Raw genomic sequence first — 24,138 nt, 5'->3', positions numbered from 1 at the left:
ATGGTCTCATTGTACAAGCATGACTCATGGGAGATCACTATGTGGACCCTGTTAATTGGGCTGTCAAGAGGGATTGCTGTGTTTAGGGTGTAGATGTTGGGATGACAACACAATGGCTCACTGACACACTGATATGATCTGGAAATCTCATACCTAGCTATTAATTCCCATTTAGGTAGATTGGTTCAGCATTGAAACATTAATAGTTATCTATATAAACATATATATGTGTAACAAATTTTTATAAGAATTATGTATTACATAATATAATATAGTAAGAGTTTTCTGTACTATCTATAACAAAGCAGAAGTGTTTTTAGTAGTAAGAAAAGATTACTTAGCTTGCAAAGACCAGGACATTAGCCTAATCTTTCCACTCCAGACTGTACAGGAAATTCCTCATCAAATTTCTGAAAACCACTCTCAGACAGAACTTTTTATAATCCTGTCATCTCTTAGTCTTCAAACAGCAGGAGTCGTTTTCTTCTGTATAAAACCTTATGCTTTTATTAGAATAATGAGCTAGAAATAGAAATTCATTCCAATCTGTGATTCTAGGCTTTCCTATAACTGAAACATTGAAAATAAGCCTTTTATTTGACCACATGAACCTAATGTAATATATAAATTTATTCTAAGAGTTCCTAGTGCACTGTAGTTGTGGCCATGGTGCAAAGTTCAGTTAAATGACTGATGTATTGTTTTAAATTATCACCTCAGAGTCCACAATAATGGATGACATTTATAAAGTATCTTTTCTTACAAAATATGGTTATCTTTTCTGTTACTTCCCTCCAGAGTGTAGGCTCAAAATGAGTATACTTTTGCTCACTATCGTATCCTCTATGCTTTGACCAGTGCCAGACATGTAGTAGGCACTCTATATTCCTAAAAAAGTGCATGAAAAGTATATGGGAATGGAAACAGTTGTGTTACAGCAATGTCATGTAAGTCTTGGAACTCGGTGGTAAAGAGTCTCCAAGATGCCTGCCGTTAGTTCCTTCCTGGCAGGTACTTGCATCCTACTTCACCTAACAAGAAGTCAAATCTATTTCTTCTATCTCGTCTTGAGGTTGGTGCTGTAATTTGCACTGAGCAATTGAATTTGGAGGAAGTGACACTGTGAGAGTTCCAGGCCTAGCATTTAAGAGGCCTGGAAGCTACTATTTCTCTCTTGAAGCAGGTCATCATGTAAGAAGTTCTTAGTCCACTATACTGGTGGAAGGCCCACATGGAGTCACAGGGGGAGGCCAGAGGCACCAGACTTGGGAGTGAAGCCTCCTTGAACTTTTTATCTCAGTTTGCTCAGCAACTGAAAGCAGCTGAATGAATGATCCCAATTGTTATTACAAGAAGAACTACTCAGCTAAGCCTAGCCCAAATTTCTATCATACAGAATTAGAAATATTAAATTCTTGTTTAAAGCCACTAAGTTTTAGGATTGTTTGTTAGGCAAAAATAGACACCTGAAATAAACTCCTTCCAAGTTATATGCCAAAAATCACATAGTGATCTATCATTAAAATAATTTTTAGTGACTTATTAGCTGATAACTCAATCAGATTCCTCTTTAACTTTGTTAAAAGCAAAGGGTTAGAAACCACTTGATTGGCAAAAGGATTTCCTATACAGTTGTTCATGTCATTCACTTTCTTGGTTCTAACACCAAGATTTTGAATTGTACTTTTGTTTGGCAACTATAACTCTTCTACACACTGGGTTGATACACCATAGTAGGATACAAGATAGTAAGAAAGGTGCCTGTCTGTTAAAAAGAGGGGGCAGAATATTGTGGAAGTGGTGAATCAGCCCCTAGAGAATAATTTTAGGAAAAAGTTCAAATGACATGGAAGATCTGGAAATTGAATCCTCTAAAACTACCAGCTTCTTATTTTAGGCTACTCGGATACTTTTCTACAGTTTTTGGCTCATTGTATTACATGCAATCACTGGTGCAGTTTCTTAAGTGCTCATCCTTCTCCCAGAAACTGCTAATAGTTATGTCAGTAAATATTAAAACAAAAGCCAAATGAAACCAAATCAAATCAGTCACCTCCCTTCTTAATTTCTAAAGCATTGGAAGACAAAGATGACAATAATAATGGGTTTTAATATCTTTCTTCTTTCATTTTTTCTTCCCTCCCTCCTTCTTTTCCTTTCAATGGTATTCCCAAAGAAAAGGCTTTACTAGGTGGCATCACTATAAACTATGTTATCATAAAATAAATATTTATAATCTTTAATTCATTTCTAAAACATCACCATGGTATTTGTTTCTGATTGCCTTGAACCTGTGCCCTTGGCCCTTTATTCTACCCCAGGTAGGAGAAAACCATAAAGGGAAATCATTATCATTATTTCCAAGCCCAGGGGATGAGACCTTCATTGGTAGGAGTAAAAGGTCACAAAACTAGGAGAGATAGAAAGGTGGAGCAGAGATTACTCCCTTATTTCTTATTTATTTTTATGAGTAAACTTTGGGGCCAGGAATGCGTTTGTTTGAGAAAGGGCTTCATTTTTGGAGAGCTGAAGGACTCCAGATTTAGGACCAAGGGAAAAGGATCAAGGTGGAGCTATCTAACAGAGCATCTTCTACTTAGAAGACACTCCATAGATATTTGCTTCTTTGAATAAATATGTCCACTAAGGCCTGGCTTTGGTCTAGGTTGTAAGAAAATACAGGAGATTAGACTTCAGATTTCTACACAGTCCAGGCTACCTCACCAGAGTTGAATAGCAGGTAGACATTTGTAGCTAGAAGCTCTACTGTGATATAAAGAATGCCTGTTTCATTGGTTAGAATTCTGGTTTCTCATGGATACCAAAATATCAGACCAGGGATCTGGCTCAGATGCACATCTAGCGAAGTCAAAGGAGAAATTCTAACATGATATCTGATCTCAGCTCTCTGGTCCAGAATGAATGTGTTGGCTTTAGTAATTTGCTAAACTGCTTCTGGATTGAAAGAACTAGTTTAATTTATTTATCTATTCTAAAACCATCCATTGTCTATTTACTATATGCTAAGCCCTGGACTTTTGCTTGAGAATACTAAGAAAAATAATACCTGTTTCCTACCTTTAAAAGAATCATAGTCTAGGGAGAGAGAGAGACAAAATCATGTACGGCCGGCCTCACTAGGATGTGATCAGTACTCTAGAGGAGACAAAGAGCTATAAGAGCCTACAAGAAGGAGGGAATAATGCTGCATGGGAGGAAGTGGGAATTGAGAAAGGTGAGTTAATGCATATACTTCACTGTCTGTTGGATTGTAAAGAATGCACAGGAAGAAAATAGTTCTAACTTCATTGTACTCTTCTTGACTTATGATTGGGTCTATTGCTAGATATTTTGGGAATGCTAGGGCAGGAGGAGTGGGTAAGGGCAGATAGCTTTTGATTTTGATCACCTGATGTCTGCTAGATCTCAACACTACCCCTTGAATTGAGACTGGATTTCAGAATTTACTACACTTCCTCATCCTCCCCAAATATGGCTCACATGTCAGATGGTTTTAGGTGTTATGGACTCCAGACTCTCATACCTCCCACAAATAGTCTCTTTCAACTCATAAGAAGCAAGAAACTGGGAGTGGGCGGAAGCTCCAGGGAAAACTCAAGATTGAAGAAGGAGGAAGTTCTGCCATTTCATCAAGTCAGCGACACATTAGGGGAGGCCACAAGCCATTAAGTCAATCATTACAGTTAACTTGTGTTTACTTAAAATATAAGTAAACAATAGTATGATGCCATGATGTTCGGGAAATAACTTTGCAATCTCCCTAAAAAATAGGTTGGCAGATATGATCTGCTTTTGTAGTGTGGGGACTGACACCACATTATAGTGTTTTGTGACAAGTCAAGCCACATAATACAGAAAAATGGCAATATTATGAAATTCAAAGTCTATACGTAAGTCAACAGATATTTATACTCAATAAAAGCACAGAAGAATATCAATCTTTAGACATATTTTAAGTTCCTTATTTGTGATATATTTACATTATGTTGACTGAGTTGATCTCCATTCCCCCACTCACACTCTCCCATCCTCACCTAGGAGTAGAGAGAGCACAAAAGGTAAGCTACTTGCAGGTAGATGTGATCTGATTCATCAGCAAAGTCACAGACACTCTAGTCTGAAAAAGCCCTTTTCATATGGCAGAAACTTTTTGTGCTGTGATTCTGGTTTTGCCTTTTTATAAAATGTCTGAATGGATGTCTAGTGATATGATTGATAATGTGTCAGAACTAACTTCTTGACCTGCAGAGGCAGAACCCCTGTCAGGAACACAAATCTTTTGGGGAGACCTCCCTTCTAGCAGAAACCGTGGGGGCTGATTGATTCTTGAAAGGCATGGGGATATAGATCATACTGCTCTTGCCCCTTCTTTCCCCCTCAGACAGAGAAAACTACACCCAGTTTCTGAAGGATTGAGTGAAGATGAGAAACAGGCAATGGAAATCTGGCTCTGCAGCTATATACTGTACTATGCGTGCTGTGGGTGAAGTTTGCCTTTGGCCATTTACAGAGGCAATTAAATTTAGAGGAAAAAAGTATATTTCAAATATTACATTTGGCTCAGTTAAATCATTAGCTTAAAAGCAGATGCTCTTGCATACTTTCCTTGAATTTCAAGAATACAACCAACAATCAGAGCTGGAATTATGTAACATTCATTCACACATCTATTTATTCCAGAAATATCTCTAAGCTGTGCTATTTCCTGGGGCTATCATAACAGAACATAGAATAAGTGACCCTGGCTTAGACAGAAACAATTAGGGAATACCACGCAGATTATGGCTGGGAGATACCTAGTAAAGAGGTGAAAGACAGAGAGCAAAGAACTCTGGGTGGAGGACCTGGTGAAGGACCTAAGATGAGAATGGGCATGGGGGCTGGAGGAACTGAAGACCAGAAATAATTGGAGTAGCAAAAGCAAAAAGAGAAGGCGGGGAGGAGTTTGTAGAGGTGAGGCGGGAGGGATGGGCAGATCTTGAAGGACACGATTGCTCATTTAAAGATTTTTGGTTTCTTATTTGAGGGACAGTGGGAAACTGTGGAAGGATTTTAAGTAGTGTGTTGTCTGTTTGCAGGAAAATTGTGTGAAAATGTAAAATCATGGTTTTCATACAAATATAAAATAAACACCTGTCAAAGATATTATTTAACTCATTAATTAATGAGGAAACGTGTAAGATGTTCCAATTAGTTCAAAGGAGAACCCAAAGAACAGATGTATATATATACACACACACAGGCTGTCAGGAATGCTGAAATGTTCTGTTAGAGGCATTGAGGAGTCATTATTCACACTTATTCAGCTTATAAATTTTGGAGCTCATCTGGGCTTTATCCTGGGCCATTTTCATCTCTATGTCTACAATCTTGCCTTGGTTGATCTCATTTACTTCCCTAACCTTTATGTGCTGTCTATCTGATGAACACTACCAAATTCATACCATCGACTTGTTATTTCCACTAACTTGTCTTCTAGGTGCTATAAAATTAACATGTAGCAGATAGAAGTTGTGATCATCATTTCTCCCTCCGCATCCCCAATGGCTGTTCTTCCATATCTCCCTATCTCAGCCCTTGGTGCTTCTATACACCTGGCTGATTGTGCCAGAAAGAGGAAGCTGTCTCTGATACCCCTCTCTCCCTCTCCTCCATATCAAATCTATCACACATGTATACTTCTTTCCATATTCATTGCCACTGTTCTGGTTCATAATTCCACTGTCTCTTCAGTGCAGTGCATCCTTTTTCTCTTCTTTTTTTTTAAAAACATCTTTATTGAGATATAATTCACATATTATTAAATTCATCTATTTAAAGTGTTTTTTTAGTATATTCACAGCATTGTGCAACATTCACCAAAATGTAAGTTTAGAACATTTTCATCACCCTAAAAAGAAATGCCTAATGCATTAGCAGTCACTCTCCATATACCTCCATATCGCCTCCCAGTTCGAGGCAGCTAATCTGCTTTCTGTTTTTATACATTTCCTATTCTGGACATTTCATATAAATGGAACCCTATAATATGTGGTCCTTTGTGACTGACTTCTTCCACTTAGTATAAAGTTTAAAAGTTTATCTACATTCTATCATGTGTCAGGAATTTATTACTTTGTAAGACTGAATAATATTTCATTCTGTGAATACAACAAATTTTGCTTACTCATTCATTACTTGATGACATTTGGATTGTTTTCACTTTTGGACTATTATGAATAAAGCTGCTATGAACATTTGTGTACACATTTTTGTGTGAACATTTGTTTTCATTTTTCTTGGATATATATCTTGGAGTGGAATTGTTGGATCATATGGTAACTCTATGTCTAACTTCTAGAGGAACTGCCAAATTCTGTTCCAAAATGGCTGTACCAACTTTACATTCCTAGCAGGAGTGAATGTGGAAGGTTCCAATTTTTTTCTGTCTTTACCAACATTTGCTATAGTTTGTCTTTTTATGATAACCATTGAAGACTAGTAAAGATGAATTCTAAAGACAAAACTTCACTGTAGTTTTGATTTACATTTCCCTAATGATTAATGATGTGGGTGTCTTTTTATGTGCTTTTTGGCCATTCGTATATCTTCTTTGGAGAAATGTCTGTTCAAATCCTTTGCCACTTTTTTTTTTTGAGGAAGATTAGCCCTGAGCTAACATCTGCTGCCAATCCTCCTCCTTTTGCTGAGGAAGACTGGCCCTGAGTTAACATCCGTGCCCATCTTCCTCTACTTTATATGTGGGACGCCTGCCACAGCATGGCTTGCCAAGTGGTGCCATGTCCACACCCGGGATCTGAACCGGTGAACTCTGGGCCACTGAAGCAGAACGTGTGCACTTAACTGCTGTGCCACTGGGCTGGCCCCCTTTGCCACTTTTTAGTTGGATTATTCGGGTTTTTTTGTTATTGATTTGTGAGTGTTCTTTACATACAAGTTCCTTATGGGATACATGATTTGCAAATACTTTCTTTCATTATGTGAATTATCTTTTCACTTTCTTGATGGTATCAGCTACAGGCCAGAAGATTTAAAATTTTGATATACTTCAATTTATCTAATTTTGTTTGGTCACTTGTGCTTTTGGTGTCATATCTAAGAAACTATTGCCTAACCCAAGGTCATGAATATTTACTCCATGTTGTCTTCTAAAAGTTTCGTAGTTTTAGTTCTTACATTTAGGTCTGTGATCCATTTTGAGTTAGTTTTTGTTTTAATTTAAAATAGGGGTCCAAGATCATACTTTTGCATGTGGATATCCATTTGTCCCCACACTATTTGTTGAAAAGATTATTTTTTCCATATTGGAATAGTCTGGGCACCCTTGTCAAAAATTAATTGACTATAAGTGTATGGATTTATTCCTGAACTCTCAATTCCATTCCATTACTCTGTATGTCTATCCTTAGGCCAGGACCATACTGTCTTGATTATTGTAATTTTGCTGTAAAATTTGAGATTGAGAAGTGTGAATATTCCAAGTTTGTTCTTTTTTTTCAAGATTATTTTGGCTAGTTTGTGTCCCTTGCATTTCTATATGAATTTTAAGAAAAGTTTGTCAATTTCTGCAAAAAACACAGCTAGGATTTTAATAGGGACTGTGTTAATCTGTAAATCTATTTGGGGAATATTGCTGTCTTAACAGCATTAAGCTTTCTGATCCATGAACATGGGGTATCTTTTCATTTATTTGGATCTTCTTTAATTTCTTTCAACAATATTTGGTATTTTTTAGTGTACTCAGCTTGTTCTTCCTAAGTATTTGACTCTATTCCTAAGCATTTTATTCTTTTTGATGCTGTCATAAGTGAAATTGTTTTCTTAATTTCAATTTTGGATTGTTCATTGATAGTGTATAGAAATAGAACTGATTTTTGTATATTGATTTTGTATGCTGCCACTTTGCTGGATTCATTTTTTAGTTCTAGTAGCTTTCAAGTGCATGTTAGTATTTTCTACGTACAAAATTATGGCAACTGCAAAGAGAGATAGTTTAACTTCTTTCTTTCCAATCTGGATGTATTTCATTTATTTTTTGCTGCCTAAGTGTTCTGGCTAAAACTTCCAGTACAATGTTGAATAGAAGGGGTGAAAGCAGACATCCTTGTCTTGTTCCTGATCTTAGGGGGGAAAGCATTCAATCTTTCACCTTTAAACATGTAACTAGATGTTGTTTTTTGTAGATATCCTTAACTGGGTTGAGAAATTTTTCTTCTACTCCTTGTTTGTTGAATGTTTTCTTTTTTATTATGAAAGGGTGTTAGATCTTGTCAATTTTTTGTGTGTCTATTGATGCAATTGTGTCCTTTATTTTATTAACATGGTGTGATATATTAATAGATGTTTGGATGCTTTTAGATGCTTTTAAGTATTAATGCTAATAAAAGGTGATGAGGTGGACATCTATCACTTGTTTAGTCCACACAGCATCTGAACTATTTTCTGCTTGGGATAGGCTCCTCTTTTTGAGTAGAATAGAGATGATCTCTCTGAGAAAAGCTGAAAATGCCAGATCCTCACTCTCTCTTGTAGTTCCACCATTACACACACTGTGAAAGATTTTGAGGAGATAGCACAGAAAGAAGTGATAGTGAACTCTTTCTGTTTCTTGGAAGTGACATTAGAAGTGGTATAGGGTCAAATTTCTAATATAGGATGTGCAGTGATACTGGTGGCATTAACAACTAGAATAAAATGGTGTTTCTGGCAGAGAAATTAGAGCAGTGAAAATTGTAGTATCTAGTGCTTGGTGGTAAATGTAAGATTTCTCTCATCAGTCCAGGCTTGTGGCATATTATTTATTTATTTTGATTGGAGAAGATATTTGTAATACAAATAACAAAGAATTATTCTCTAGACCAGTTATAGATTAATTCTCTAGAAGAATTTCTCCATATCAATAAGGAAAAGATCAACAGCCTAAAAGAAAAATGGGCAAAGGACATATATAGGCAATTTACAAAAAAGGAAATCCAAATGGCAAATAAGCCTCTAAAATTATAACAGTAATGAGATTATCTTTTATGTCCTCCAGAATGGTAAATATTATATCATGTCGGGTAACTCTAAGTGTTGGTGAGGATGTGGGAAATGTGCTCAGTTAAACATTACTATTGAGAGCATAAATTGGGATAACATAATTGGGTAGCCATTAATCAATAGCTGATGAAGTTGAAGATGCACACACCTTACATTCAGCAAGTGTGTCTGTCGTAGGTGTATTTACCCTAGAGACCTCTCAGATGTTGCAGAAGGAGCCACACAAAATATATTCATCGTAGGTGCTTTTGTAATAGCAAAAAATGGCAAACAATCTGATTGTTCATCAGTCTAAGATAAGTTTAATAATAAACTGTGGTTTATTATCACAGTGGAACACTTTACAAAAAATAAAATGAATGAACAAGATCTACATGCATTCAACATGGATAGATATCCAACGTATTGTTTTTTAAGAAAATAAGTTACAAAAGGTTTGGTAGAGCAAATTTTTTATATAAAGTTTAAAAACACCCAAAACATTAGTATAAGTTGTTCATAGATACATGTGTATGCAGTCAATGTATAAAAACATACCAACTTCAGAATAGTTGCTATGGGGAGGAAAGGAGAAGAATCATGAAGGAATTATTTATTTATTTATTTTCTTAAAATCTAAAATAGAACAAACTGAAGAAAAATGATAAAATACAAAAAGAAAAATGATAAAATATTTGTTTAAACTTGATTGTGGTTACACAGATGTCTGTTATATTACTTTTCTGTTTAAAATATCTCAAAATAGGAAATTAAAGAAAAATATGCATTAGATACTTTAAAATGACACAGAGATGTTAACCTCATTATTAGTATAACTCTAAAGGCTGTCTATTACTAGACAGAAACTTATTCTGATGGTTTTGCTTTTATCTATTCTCTGCGTGAAAGATCACATTTAAAAAATATATGGTTATTTTTAAGTATAAATATTTATATTTGTTATGTATGAAAGTAAATATATAGATAAACATACCACACACATATATTATATGTGTATATATTATAATACATGTGTATAAATATATACACATATTTATTTGTTATATTTTATGTGTATATGTATACATATATATTTGTTGTTTGTTTGTTTTAGATAGTAGACAGAGTTGATAATTTTGGGTAAAGAAATCTGGGTTTGAATCTAGGTACTTAATCTCTTTGAGGCTAAGCTTTCTTTATTTTGTTCCTCCCAAACTTTTCTCCCACCCAACTTGAGAAAAGATATACTCTCAATACGTTGCTTAACTCATTGGAGACACATTTTTCTTATATATAAAATTTGAATAGGACTAATTTATCTAGAAGTTAGTAAGCATTAAATAACATCATGCATGTGAAAATTCATTTTACACTCTGAAAAGCTGTATTAAAGATGGATATTAACATTTTCTTTCATTTCTTTTTCAATGCCCCGGACTGAAAACCAAGAAATCATACGTATTTCTGTATTTACTTATTGCATGCTTAGTGCACAAGGTACAAAATTCATTGCTGTCATTGCTGTTAATTCATTGCTGTCACTATATCAAAATGAAAAAAAAAGTAGACATTGCTCAATATTTTTGTCTGTAGAAAGCCATGATTGTGATCCAAGAAGGCAAATTGGCTTGTGTGATTCTTTTTCCTTTTTTTCCCTAGAAGGAAACTATGGACTATTTGATGGCAACATAAACCTCCGATCTTGCTTTTGTAACATAAATTCCAAAAATGTAATGATTTCCTAGCAAACTGTAGGAGTGAGAAAAAAGTTCTCTGAAATAGTTGAGCCTTAATAGTATTTCTTTTAGTGGGTGTTTTGGTGACAAATTCTCTTCACTTATTTGGTTGTAGAAAATATCTGCATTTTGTTTTCATTTTGGGATGATATTTCTGCTGGATAGTGAATTCTAGATTAGCAACATTTGTTCTTTTGGCATTTAAAAGATGCCATTTCATTGTCTTCTACATTCCATAGTGTCAATGAGAAAGCTGTTAGCCTTGCTTTTGCTCTCCTGAAGAAAGTGTCTTCTTTTCTTTGATTGCTTTTAAGTTGTTCTTTTGTCTTGGGGTTTCAGCAGTTTGATTTTCATGAACTCTGGTATGTTGTTCTTTGTGTTTATCTTGCTTTAGCCTTGCTGAGCTTCTTGAATCTGTGTGTGGCTGTCTTTTATTGACTTTGGAAAAGTCCTGGCCGTTATCTCTTCATATATTACTTATGCCTCAATTTCTTTCATTCCCCTCTCTTTAGACTTCAGTTTACATGTACATTAGAGCTTTTGCCTGTGTCTTACATGTTTTTTATGACCTGTGTTCTTTTTTTTGGTCTCTCTCTCTCTCTCTCTGTGCCTCAGGTTGCATATTTTCTATTGACCTATCTTTGAGTCAGCAATCCTGTCTTTTGCTCTGTCTAGTTTGCTGTTAAGCACCTCTGACTAGTTCTTAAATTTTGGATATTATATTTTTCAGATCCAGTATGTTCATTTGATAATTTTATTACTGCCAGAGATGGTACCTCTTTTACTCTGTTAGGCAGATAGTAGGAGGAACTATCATCTCAATCCAATCCAGGATTGACCTGGGCTGGTTTTGGGTTGCAGTTTTAGGAAGATTCAGCAACTCGTGTTCTGACCCTACTCCCTGGGCATTGCCCTCTCAGGTTTGTGACTGAAAACCTGGAAAGTCTCCATCTTTTCAACTCTGAGAAACTGAGAGGTTCAGTTGTGCCTTTCAGATTTTTTGAGCATAATTCACTGGTTTCCTATTATAAGTAGCTTCAAAATCAGGCAAAGTTCTTGAGGAGGAGAACAGTGGAGCATTTGAGGCAGCCGTTCTTACTCTAGTGGACTTTGTCATCTGACTACCATAGACTGTGGGGGATTTTATTTAGTTTCCAGCCTGGAAACTAAAATAACTCAAAAAATATTCCTTGGGGGAAAACAGATCGTGATTTCAGGGTTACTCTAGTTTCTAATGCTTTGTTCCAGTCCATGTGAACTTCAAAGGCTTCACTGATTCCCTTTCTTTGGTAGAATACCTCTACCTAATCCAAGCTGGATCCTCAGCTGGCTCTTAAATTCCTCCAATGGACAAAAACATCTGAAGATGATCAGCTCACTTAGGAAGGACTAGAATTTTAGTCTTTTTGGTCATTTTGTTTTCATAGCTCTATAATGTGTTTAAGAATATAATTCTTGTAATTCATCCTTTTTTTTCCCTAGCTGCTGCAGTGGAAATGCTGGCCTGCTGTCACCTACAATATGCTACTCAGAAGTGGAAGTCCTATGGCATAGTTTTGGATTATGGTCCTGGAAGCCCAGAATCAAGTCTGGTTCTATAGCCTTCTAATTGTTTCTTTAAGTCACGCAAAATCTTTTTATAGCTTTTCTCTCCCATCTCCACCCCCCAAGTTCAGGCAGAATCTACTTCTGTTGCTTATAACAAAGAACCTTGACTATTGCCATAGAGATTGAGAGTGGGAAAAGAAAGTGTTGAGAGAATCATTGGTCATAAGGAGACTGAAATCCGGATAAGGAGGCCACAGTGTGTGGGGGCATTTCAGGACTGGAGGCAAAGCAAAGTTCCTTGATTATCAGCAGCACATATGAGCCTAACTCTACGTAGACCAAGTGGGAGCAACCACTTCTCCATGGATACTGCTTTAGGGTATGCAGTGACCAGGCGGGCCAGGGTGCATCTTAGCAGACACAGTGAGAACAGAGGTCAATGCTCAGACCAAATGAGATAAGTTATACGATCAGAGGAAATCACAAGGACCAGATACTTCCTGCCCTTTGATAACTGGAAATTTAAATTTATCTGTACCTAGAGGCCATGATGGAAAGAAGGAGTTGGAGGGAAAGCACAAATCTGGAAATGAGTAATTACTCTAAATAGACTATTTTCCAATAAAGTCACTATGATATGTTTGTTGGCAAAGTTGGAAAAGCAGCTTGAGAGCCAAGATGAGGTAAGTAATTTAAAATACAGAAAATCATATTTCTGAGTGTCTGAGTATATAGACTGTAGATTTCAACCCCTTGACAATACATGATGAGACGGTCTAATGTTGGTGCAGAAAATAATTTTTTCCTTTGGCTGTGGTAGACAAGAACTAAAAATGCAGTTCAAAGTTATCGAATATATGTGTAATCTTATTAAATATGAATTTTACTAGCAAAAACTTTTTCTTCCCCAAGTCACATTTTCTTCTGGATAAGTGGACACAAATGTGTTGTTTACTGTGGAGTGAATGTCTACAAAAAATATTGCAAAGCCTATCCTCTGATGAGCTTCTATACAGACATGCGTTGGTTAACAACAGGGATATGTTCTGAGAAATGCATCCTTAGGCAATTTCGTGGTTGTGTGAACATGAGTGAGTGCACTTACACAAACCTAGATGGTATAGCCTACTACACACCTAATCTATATGGTACTAATCTTATGAGGCCACTGTTGTAAAATGAGGTCCCATTGTTGACTGAATGTTGTTATGTGGTGTGTTACTGTGTAAGGAATGCATGAATTCTAAGATTACCTGTAGTTTCCATACTTATTGTTTTCTGTTACTTAAAAAATAAACTTGGAATTTGTTTTGTCTGCCCCATTTCCGAAAAAGCTGCTGAAAATGACAGCAGATAATCTTTCATTGATTTGGATTAGAGTTTGAATTAAAAAAAGGGAGATAGGAGAAAACTATAACAAGATTACCTCCTTATTTATCTAAGAAGTTATCTACACAATAGCCAGTCTAAATAAAAATATCAAAGCTCTTTAGTTTGGGCTCTTCCAGAGAATAAAGAAACAGTTTACATTAGTGGATGAGAGTTTATTCTAAGTGTAAGCTGTTTATTAAATGGCCTAGACTTTGGTGCACAAGTAGGAAGTGACTCCTCCCCAACCTCTTCCCCCTGCCTCTAGCTTCGGATACGCTCCACCAGATCTCCTTTCCTGCCCCTAGCTGACTGCTCGGAAAGATCCCATAACATTTTAGTAACTTTCAGCTCTAAGAGTTTTCCAATTTTCAAGTAATATACTAAGAGTATATTAAGCTAAGTAATATACCAAGAGTATATCCAGCCCAGACTACTTCAAAGTTTTCATCTCATACCCAATTCAAAGATCCTCTCTCTCCTCACACAGCCCCCAACCCTGCTCTTGCCCAGCCTGAGCTGGAGCTTAAGGACTAGCAGTAATTCTTTCTTCATGGGCCCTCTTCCAACCACTCCACCGTCTGGTTCCTTGAGGGTCTAGGCAAAGAGAATGGGGCTTAGAGGAAAAGGGATCACACCTGTTACTTAGCTGGGGCTCTTTCTTCTTTTACTCATACTGACTGGACGTCAAGTCTCCCTTCATGGCAGGAGTCTGAATACTGTCTCTTCAGTGTGATGTATTAGTAGGTTCTTCTTGGACACTCTCCTTTCCACCCTGACCTCCACACCTTCCCAGTCCCTGATGCAGGCAACGTAGTTTATGGCTAACTTATTGCAATGCGTTTTCAGACCCAGCCCTCTTTTATCGTAGAATTCCCTGCTTGGCATCCTCCTTTCTTGGGCAAGGTCCCTCAAGACACTTGAGCTACTTTTGGAAGTGTCTACCTGACCCTTAGCTTTGAGAAAGAGAGAGATATTTAGGAAGTTAGGGAGGCACTTTTGCAGTAATCAAGAGTCCACATTAATTCTTTAGGGACTGAGAAACAAGCCCGGTTTAGCCTATTTACTTTACAGTTCTAAGATTGGAAGATTTCTGGAATTCTGTATCTTTAGCTTAAAAACTTATACATTCCTAAGGGAGTAGAGGGGAAAAACACAGAATTGGTCTAAAATTTAAAAGAATAGCATATAGCCAGCACTTTTTGGAGGGGTGGGAAAGAGTAAGCTTCCTCAAATCTTAACACAAGAAATTTTTGACATGTGTACATGAATTTAAAATATTCCTACTTAATAAATTCACTTTTTGTTTCCCTACTTACCTTTAGACCCTGAAAAATTATAAATAGTAGGTGACATGTGGGTTTAAATAAAGCTAAATTTATGTGACAGAGGGTTTCACACCAGTCATCATTGGTTTTTTTTTTTTTGGACAGTATTTTCTTTTTACCATTTCCTCCCCAATTCCATATATGTTGCCACAAAGCACTTTTGCACATTTTTTTTCAGAAAATTATGCTGTATAGAATAAATCTGAAAGAAGAGGGTCTATTATTCTCAGCTATGAAGCAATTCCGTGCATCAAACTTTCCTGTGGTAAAGCCAGATACAAACACAGAGCCATTAAATGACAGAAACGAGAAACTCAGAACTTGACCACGTGAATGGTGTTTCTTCTTTCCTGTGGGAATTTATTTAAGCAGTTGATAACTGTTTTTTGGAAAGAAAACCTTCCACAGTATGAAATGCATTTATCATTCATGTGTCACGGGGCATATTTACTTGGGCAAGGAATTCTTTTGAGAAGTTCAACTCTCTAGACTAAAGCAAAAACTTAAAAATGAAAATAAATCCACCGAAGACTTTCTTTACTTTTTAAAAATTGTATGCTTAACTTTACTAGTCTTGGAAGTATATATGTGTATATATATATGCTGTACTTCATTGTTTAGCACTTTTGCACTTGAATATTATTGTTTCTAATAAACTTAAACTAGAAGGACATTTTAATACCTATGAAAAGAAATAGTAATTTGTGATATTCTATAGCCTGATTTATTTTCACTTGAACCTGGTACCTTTCCAACTCTTTAACAGCCACTCTGATGCTATAATGAAAATAATATTAATTATAACTCAGATTCTTGACTGCTTTCTATATGCTAGGAATTGTTCATAGCAATTTGCTCGTATTTAGTAATTTAATCTTGACAGTGACTCTAATACTAATATTAGCATACTAATATTATTTCAGGATTTTTCAGCTGAGGAAAATGAGGCATGGAGAAAGTTTCTTAGGGTCACAAAGCTAGTGTGTAACTGAGTCTCCACTGGAACCAGACCACACGTCTCCCCATTTCTATGTCCTTAAGTATTACACCATGCTGAAGTAAAATAGGAAGTGGATAGCAAAAAGATCTCAATCAATTAGAATCAACAACAATCAGTAGATTTATATTAGGACTTCTGTTTGATTTCCGTTTATTTTCATTTTGATGCTTGTTGTTGTGGCCATTTTGAGACAAGGCACACAAGATAAAATGGAGAAACAAAGGACCGCTGTGAGAGAAGGTATTGACAAAGGTTTCTTTGGGACTACTGGTACCACTTATTAAAAATACTTCTTATCCTGACCCATGGAGATTCTGATTTAACAGGTTTGGGATGTGATTTAAGAGTATCTATTTTCAATGTCCCCTGTTCAGGTGTGATTTAGATCATAGAATTCGAATTCAACTCCATTTGAGCTGTTACGTGATTATTGTTTTGGTTTGCTGAACTCTAGTTATTACTTGAACTGTAATCTGAAGTGTTAACTCTCTTTAAATATATTTATTTTAAAACTTAAAGAGATTAATTTTTGAGCATTTTCTATGAAAGGACCAATGTAGGGTTGCTCTGGCAGGAGCAATGGTTTAATAGAAGTGTAATATTATATTTCCTCCATTCAAAGCCACCTTTGTTTTCTTGGAAGTCTTCTATTTCTAAAACTACACACATATTACAATTGAAGCTTATGTGCAAAGCATCTCCCTCCACTTTTCATTATTATTAAATCAATTTTGCTTTTGACTTAGGGAGACAGACTGCTCCCACATCCTTGTACCCTCCACTTTCTCCCAAGAAATATAGAGCCTCAGTTGAGATTTGTGTTGGGAGTCAGAGTTATACGAGCTGGATTTGGTGTGTCAAGAGGGACTCCTGAAACCAAGATCAGTGATCCAACAGGCTGTAGCTAGGGGACAGGAGTGAAATTTAATCTAGTAGATAAACAACTAGGTCATCTCTCCAAGTAGAGAATCTAAGTGAGAGAGAATGGGAAAGAAACAGGAAAACCAGACTAGGATGAGAATACCAAGTCCAGAGAGGAAGCTTGAGCCTAAAAGAATTTGCTGAGTGGCTAAAGATTTTTGAAGGTGGATCTTATCAGGTTCCCATAACCTTACCTCTGGATGAAAAGAGGGTCCTAATGTGCTTCAGGACTCCATCTGCATGGTTGAATTTGCGTAGATGGAGGAGATGAATTGTATTGATAAGATTGCTAATCTGCTCTTTATTCATTGCATGTAGAAACCAACCACTCACGGTTAAAAGTATAATTGAACAGAACAGTGCTCAGATTCACATATTCATCTATATTCATATTGCTCCCTCTCTTTGACAATGGAGGAATCAGAAAGTAGATGGTAGTAACAAGTGGATCCTGAGCCAAGGAAATTTGTTTTCTGTGTCACCAATATTCTATTGATGCAAGTAGTTTTCAAATTGCAAGTTTCTGCTCATGGACCCTCGAATCCACAATATCTAGTGTTTCCAGGTAGAGAGAGAGGACAAATTCTTTCTCCATCACTTTATTTTCTGTTTTTCCCTTGTAAAACTCAGCTACCTGCATTAGTGCTGACTGATCTTTCATACTATATTTACCAGACTACATAGCATTTGGAAACTGTGCTTACTATGAAAGAATAAAAATGTTTTGGAACTAAGCCATCCTCCCAAGAACACACATGAAGGAAGACCCAAATGATATTTATGCCTGCAGTGGGAGAAACACATAATGAAAAAAAGCCTAGATAAATTTATAGCAAGGATTTGATTTTTACGACTGGAAGCTTAAGAAATAGTTCAGACAATATATCAAATTCTATAATCAGGATTGTTTTTTCAGTGTTCTTTAACTCTGACCACAATAGATTTGCATTTTAGTGGGAGAATATGAGAAAGGAGAAAAGTGATAAAAAGTCTTGAATTTCCCTAAGACTGTTAACTTAAGAAAAATTTATGCTTTTTTGGCTGATTAGTGTTTTTTCTTTTTTTGTGGCTTATTCCTTATTCAGTAGAGGAAAGAATGTATTTTTGATCAATTACAGTTATTGCAAGAGCTGACATTTCTATGTACTACTTCAGTTATAATAACTTATTTTATGTGATTCATAAACTTAAATATGATTTCCTAAAAACCACTTATCCATGCACATAATTAAAAGTTTCCAGACATGTAAAAATAGAGGAATGCATTGCTTTTTTTAAATTAACTTTTCTTAAATTTTGTCCACTTTATCATTTTAGGTCCTGAAGTGGCTTACTAAATTCATTTTTTATAAAATTCGTAATCACCTGGTGTGAAGAGTAGACAGAGTTTTGCCAAACTTATATAATGTGTTATTCTATAAGACATTTGACTTTAACATACATGTGATTACAGAATAGATTGTTTAGTGAAGTCACTCAGATTCTAATGACTTATTTGCCTGTTTTCTATGTAGAATATTTGGATACTGAGTAAATGCTGTAGCTAGAAACTATTGCTCCTTAAAAACCAGATATGTTTACTTTTCTTTATTGATTAATTGATTGACTTTCAAAATTTAGTTCTCTTGCTAAAGTTTTCACTCTAATGTTTAGCATTTCAAATAAAGCTCTCTTAGGTTCCATCAATGTGGGGGATATAGTGGTCTATGACTCAGAGATCTGAGAGAATTTGAAAGGGAAAAGCCAGTAAAGTTTTTTTTGGAATGGGTTGATTATTTCCACAGAAGTAGCAGCACCTGTCTTAGCAGGCCATTTTTGTGATGCGATTTTGGGAGTTATTTCTAAGAAATAGAGCTCTAACAATTCTTGTCCTTGTGACATGGCTGAAGAGGTAAATATGGTATTAGAATGTTGACTGTAGTGATTAATTCTGATTATCAAGATGATATAGGGAGACCTTCTTAATGAGAGCTTCTAGGAATATACCTGAAGGTCAGGGGATCTTCAGAGTGACTAGAGTGTGCTGCCATGTCCAGTTATAAACATTAATGGATCACTATAGACAGGGCCATGAAGAATTAAGAAAACCCAGAAAATAACATCTGGATTATCCCTTAAGTAAGAAACACGGACTGGCAGAGGTTTCAATGTGTTTCAGAATTATTTCTTATAAGAAAAATTTCTTATAACTAGATATTTAAAAAAATCATAAGAATTGAACTGTATTTTAATATTGAACTTATTACTTTAAAATTTATTACATTTAATGACACATTTGAGTTTGCTTTTTAAAAAAAGACTTTATTTTAGAGCACTTTTAGGTTCAGAGAAAAATTAAAAAGAAAGTACAGAGATTTCCCATATAGGCTTTGCCCCCCCCAAACACCTCACCCCACCATACATAGCCTTCCCATTATCAACATCCCCCACCAGAGGGGTACATTTTTACAACTGATGAACGTACATGACACATCATAATCACCCAAAGCCCATAGTTTACAGTTCATTCTTGGTGGTGTACTCTCTGAGTTTGGGTGAATGTGTAACAACATGACTTCATCACTATAGTATTGTACAGACTATTTTCACCACCCTAAAATTCTCCTGTGTTCCACCTATTCATCCCTCCTCCCCTCCCCCAACCACTGGCAACCACTGATCTTTTACTGTCTCCTGAATTTTGCCTTTTCCAGAATGTCATATAGTTGGAATCACAGCAGTATTAGCTTTTTCAGATTGGCTTCTTTCACTTAGTAATATGCATTTGAGGTTCCTCCATTTCTCTTCACAGCTTGATAGCTCATTTATTTATAGTGCTGAATAATATTGCATATCTGGATGTACCATGGTTTATTTATCTCTTCACCTACTGAAGGACATCTTGGTTGCTTCCAAGTTTTGGAAATTATGAATAAAGCTGCTACAAACATCATTGTGCAGGTTTTTGTGTGGACATAAGTTTTCAGCTCCTTTGGGTAGATACCAAGGAGCAGGACTGCTGGCTTGTATGGTAAGAATATGTTTACTTTTGTAGGAAACTGTCAAACTGTCTTCCAAAGTGGCCGTGCCATTTTGCGTTCCTACCAGCAATGAATGAGAGTTCCTGTCATTCCACATCCTTGCTAGCATTTGGTGTTGTCAATATTCTGAATTTTGGCCATTCTTTCTTTCTTTCTTTTTTTCAGGAAGATTAGCCCTGAGCTAACATTCACCACCAATCCTCCTCTTTTGCTGAAGAAGATTGTCCTTGAGCTAACATCTGTGCCCATCTTCCTTTACTTTATATGTGGGACACTGCCACAGCATGGCTTGATAAGCAGTGTGTAGGTCTGCACCTAGGATCTGAACTGGCAAACTCCAGGCTGCTGAAGTGGAACGCATGAACTTAACTGCTGTGTTACCAGGCCGGCCCCTGAATTTTGGCCATTCTAATAGGTGTGTAGTGGTATCTTATTGTTGTTTTAATTTGTATTTCCCTGGTGACATACGAGGTGGAGCATCTTTTCATAGGCTTATTTGTTGTCTGTATATCTTCTTTGGTGAGAGGTCTGTGAAGGTCTTTGGTTCATTTTTTAAATCAAGGTGTTTGTTTTGATTGTTGAGTTATAAGAGTTCTTTGTGTATTTTGGTTAATAGTCCTTTATCTTGAGTGTCTTTTGCAAATATTTTCTCCCAGTCTGTCGCTTCTCTTCTCATTTTCTTGACATTGTCTTTCACAAAGCACAGTCTTAAATTTTAGTGAAGCCCAGCTTATTATTTCTTTCTTTCATGGATTCTGTCTTTGGTGTTGTATCTAAAAAGTCATTGCCATACTCAAGGTCATTTAGGTTTTCTCCTTTGTTGTCTTCTTGGAGTTGTATAGTTTTACATTTTACATGTACATCTATGATCCATTTTGTTAATTTTTGTGAAGGGTATAAGTTTTGTGTCTAGATTCTCTATTAATTAGTTAATTATGTTTATTGAGGTAATGGTTTATAACATCATATAAATTTCAGGTATACATCATTTTTCAATCTCTGTGTAGGTTACATCATGTTCACCACCCAAAGACTAATTACCATCCATCACCATACACATGTGCCCAGTCACCCCTGAAGTCCACTTCCCTCTCTGCTTCCCCTCTGGTAACCACTAATCTAATCTCTGTATCTATGTGTTTCTTTGTTGTTGTTTTTATCTTCTATTTATGAATGGGATCATATGGTGTTTGATTTTCTCCCTTTGACTTATTTTGCTTAATGTACTACCCTCCAGGTCCACCCATGTTGTGACAAATGACAAGAGTTCATCATTTTTTATGGCTGAGTAGTATTCCATTGTGTATATATACCACATCTTCTTTATACATTCATCCCTTCTTGGGCACTTAGATTGTTTGCAAATCTTGGCTAGAGTGAATAATGCCACAATTAACATAGGGGTGCATATATCTTTACTCATTCGTGTTTTCATAGTCTTTGGATAAATATCCAGCAGTGGAATAGCTAGATGATATGGTAGTTCTATTCTTAATCTTTTTGAGGAATCTTGATACTGATTTCCATAGTGGCTGTACCAGTTTGCATTTCCACCAGTAGTGTATGACAGATCCCTTTTCTCCACATCCTCTCCAACACTTGTTATTTCTTGTCATGTTAATTATAGCCATTCTGATGGGCTTGAGGTGATATCTCATTGTAGTTTTGATTTGTATTTCTCTAATGATTAGTGATGTTGAGTATCTTATCATGTGTATCTTCTTTGGAAATATGTCTGTTCAGATCTTTTGCCCATTTTTTAATTGGATTGTTTGTTTTGTTTTTTGTTGAGATGTATAAATTCCTTATATATTTTTGATATTAACCCCTTATGAGATATATGGTTTGCAAATATCTTCTCCCAATTGTCAGGATGTCTTTTTGTTTTGATGATGGTTTCATTTGCTGTGAAGAAACTTTTTAGTTTGATATAGTCCCATTTGTTAACTTTTTTCTATTGTTTCCCTTGCCCAGTCAGACATGGTACTGGAAATTATGCTGCTAAGATCAATATCAAAGAGCATACTGTCTATGTTTTCTTGCAGAAGTTTCATGGTTTCAGGTCTTCCATTCAAGTCTTCAGTCAATTTTGAGTTAATTTTTGTGTATGGTATAAGACAATAGTCTACTTTCATTATTTTGCATGTGGCTGTCCAGTTTTCCCAGCACCATTTATTAAAGAGAGTTTCCTTCTGCATTGTATGTTCTTGGCTCCCTTGTCAAAAATTACCTGTCCATAGATGTGTGGATTTATTTCTGGGCTCTCAATTATGTTCTATTCATCTGCACATCTGTTTTTGTACCAGTACGATGCTGTTTTGATTACTATAGCTTTGTAATATATTTTGAAATCAGGGCATATGATACCTCCATCTTTGTTCTTTTTTCTCAGGGTTCCTTTGGCTATTTAGGGTCTTTTGTTGTTCCATATAAATTTTAGGATTTTTTGTTCTATTTCAGTGAAAAATGTCATTGGAACTTTAATAGGGATTGCATTCAATCTGTAGATTGCTTTATTAAGCATGGGTTTTTAACTATGTTATCTCCCAATCCAAGAGCAGGGAATATCTTTCCATTTCTTTGTGTCTTCTTCAATTTCATTCAACAATGTTTCATAATTTTCAGTGTACAGGTCTTTCACCTCTTTGGTTAAATTTATTCCTTGATATTTTATACTTTCTTTTGCAACTATAAATGACATTATATTCTTGATTTCTCGTTCTGCTACTTTGTTGTTATTGTATAGAAACACAATTGATTTTTGTATGTTGATTTTGTATCCTGCAACTTTACAGTATTCATTTATTATTTCTCAAAGTTTTTTTGGTGGATTCTTTTGAGTTTTCTATATATAAAACCATGTCGTGTGTAAATAGTGACAGTTTCACTTCTTCCTTTCCAATTCGGATTGCTTTTATTTCTTTTTCTTGCCCGATTTCTCTGGCTGTGACTTCCAATGCTATGTTAAATAAGAGTGGTGAATGTGGGCATCCTTGTCTTGTTCCTGTTCTTAAAGGGATAGCTTTTGGTTTTTGTCTATTGAGAATGATATTAGCTGTGAATTTGTCATACATGGCTTTTATTCTGTTGAGATACTTTCCTCTATAACAGTTTTATTAAGAGTTTTTATCATAAATGGATGCGTTTCTCTGCATCTATTCAGATGATCATGTGATTTTTATTCTTCATTTTATTAACGTGGTTTATCACATTGATGGATTTGCAGATGTTGAACTATCCCTGCATCCCTGGACTAAATCCCACTTGATCAGGGGTATGATCTTTCTAATGTATTGTTGTATTCTATTTGCTAGTATTTTGTTGAGGATTTTGCATCAGTGTTCATCAGTGATATTGGCTTGTAGTTTTCTTTTCTTGTGTTGTAATTGTCTGGTTTTGGTATCAGGGTAATGTTGGCTTTGTAGAATGAGTTAGGAAGCTTCTCCTCCCCTTTAATTTTTTGGAAGAGTTGGAGAAAGATAGGTAGTAAGTCTTTAAATGTTTCGTAGAATTCACCATGGAAGATATCTGGTCATGGACTTTTATTTTTAGGGAAGTTTTTGATTACTGTTTTGATCCCTTTACTAGTGATTGGTCTATTCAAATTCTCTATTTCTTCTTGATTCAGTTTTGGAAGGTTGTATGATTCTAAGAATTTATCCATTTCTTCTAGATTATCCAATTTGTTGGCATATAGCTTTTCATGGTATTCTCTTACAATCTTTTGTATTTCTGAGGTGTCCATTGTAATTTCTCCTCTTTTATTTCTGTTTTTATTTATTTGAGCCTTCTTTCTTTTTTCTTAGTGAGTCTAACTAGTTTGTCAATTTTCTTTATCTTTTCAAAGAACAAGTTCTTAGTTTCATTGATTTTTCTTTTTTGTGTGTGTCTATTTAATTTATTTCTGCTCTGACTTTTATTATTTCCTTACTTCTACAAATTTTGGGCTTTATTTATTCTTATTTTTCCACTTCCTTTAGGTGCACTGTTAGATTGTTTATTTGAGATTTTTCTTGTTTGTTGAGGTAAGCCTGTATTGCTATAGACTTCCCTCTTAAAGCTGCTTTTGCTGTATCCCATAAAATTTGGCATGTCAGTTTTCATTGTCATTTGCCTCCAAGTATTTTTTGACTTCTCCTTTGATTTCTTCATTGACCCAATCATTGTTCAGTAGCATT

Source organism: Equus quagga, chromosome 6, assembly GCF_021613505.1.
Source record: "Equus quagga isolate Etosha38 chromosome 6, UCLA_HA_Equagga_1.0, whole genome shotgun sequence".
In the NCBI taxonomy this organism is placed as follows: domain Eukaryota; kingdom Metazoa; phylum Chordata; class Mammalia; order Perissodactyla; family Equidae; genus Equus; species Equus quagga.
The sequence above is the reverse complement of the archived record's forward strand: the minus strand, read 5'-3'. Positions refer to the sequence as shown.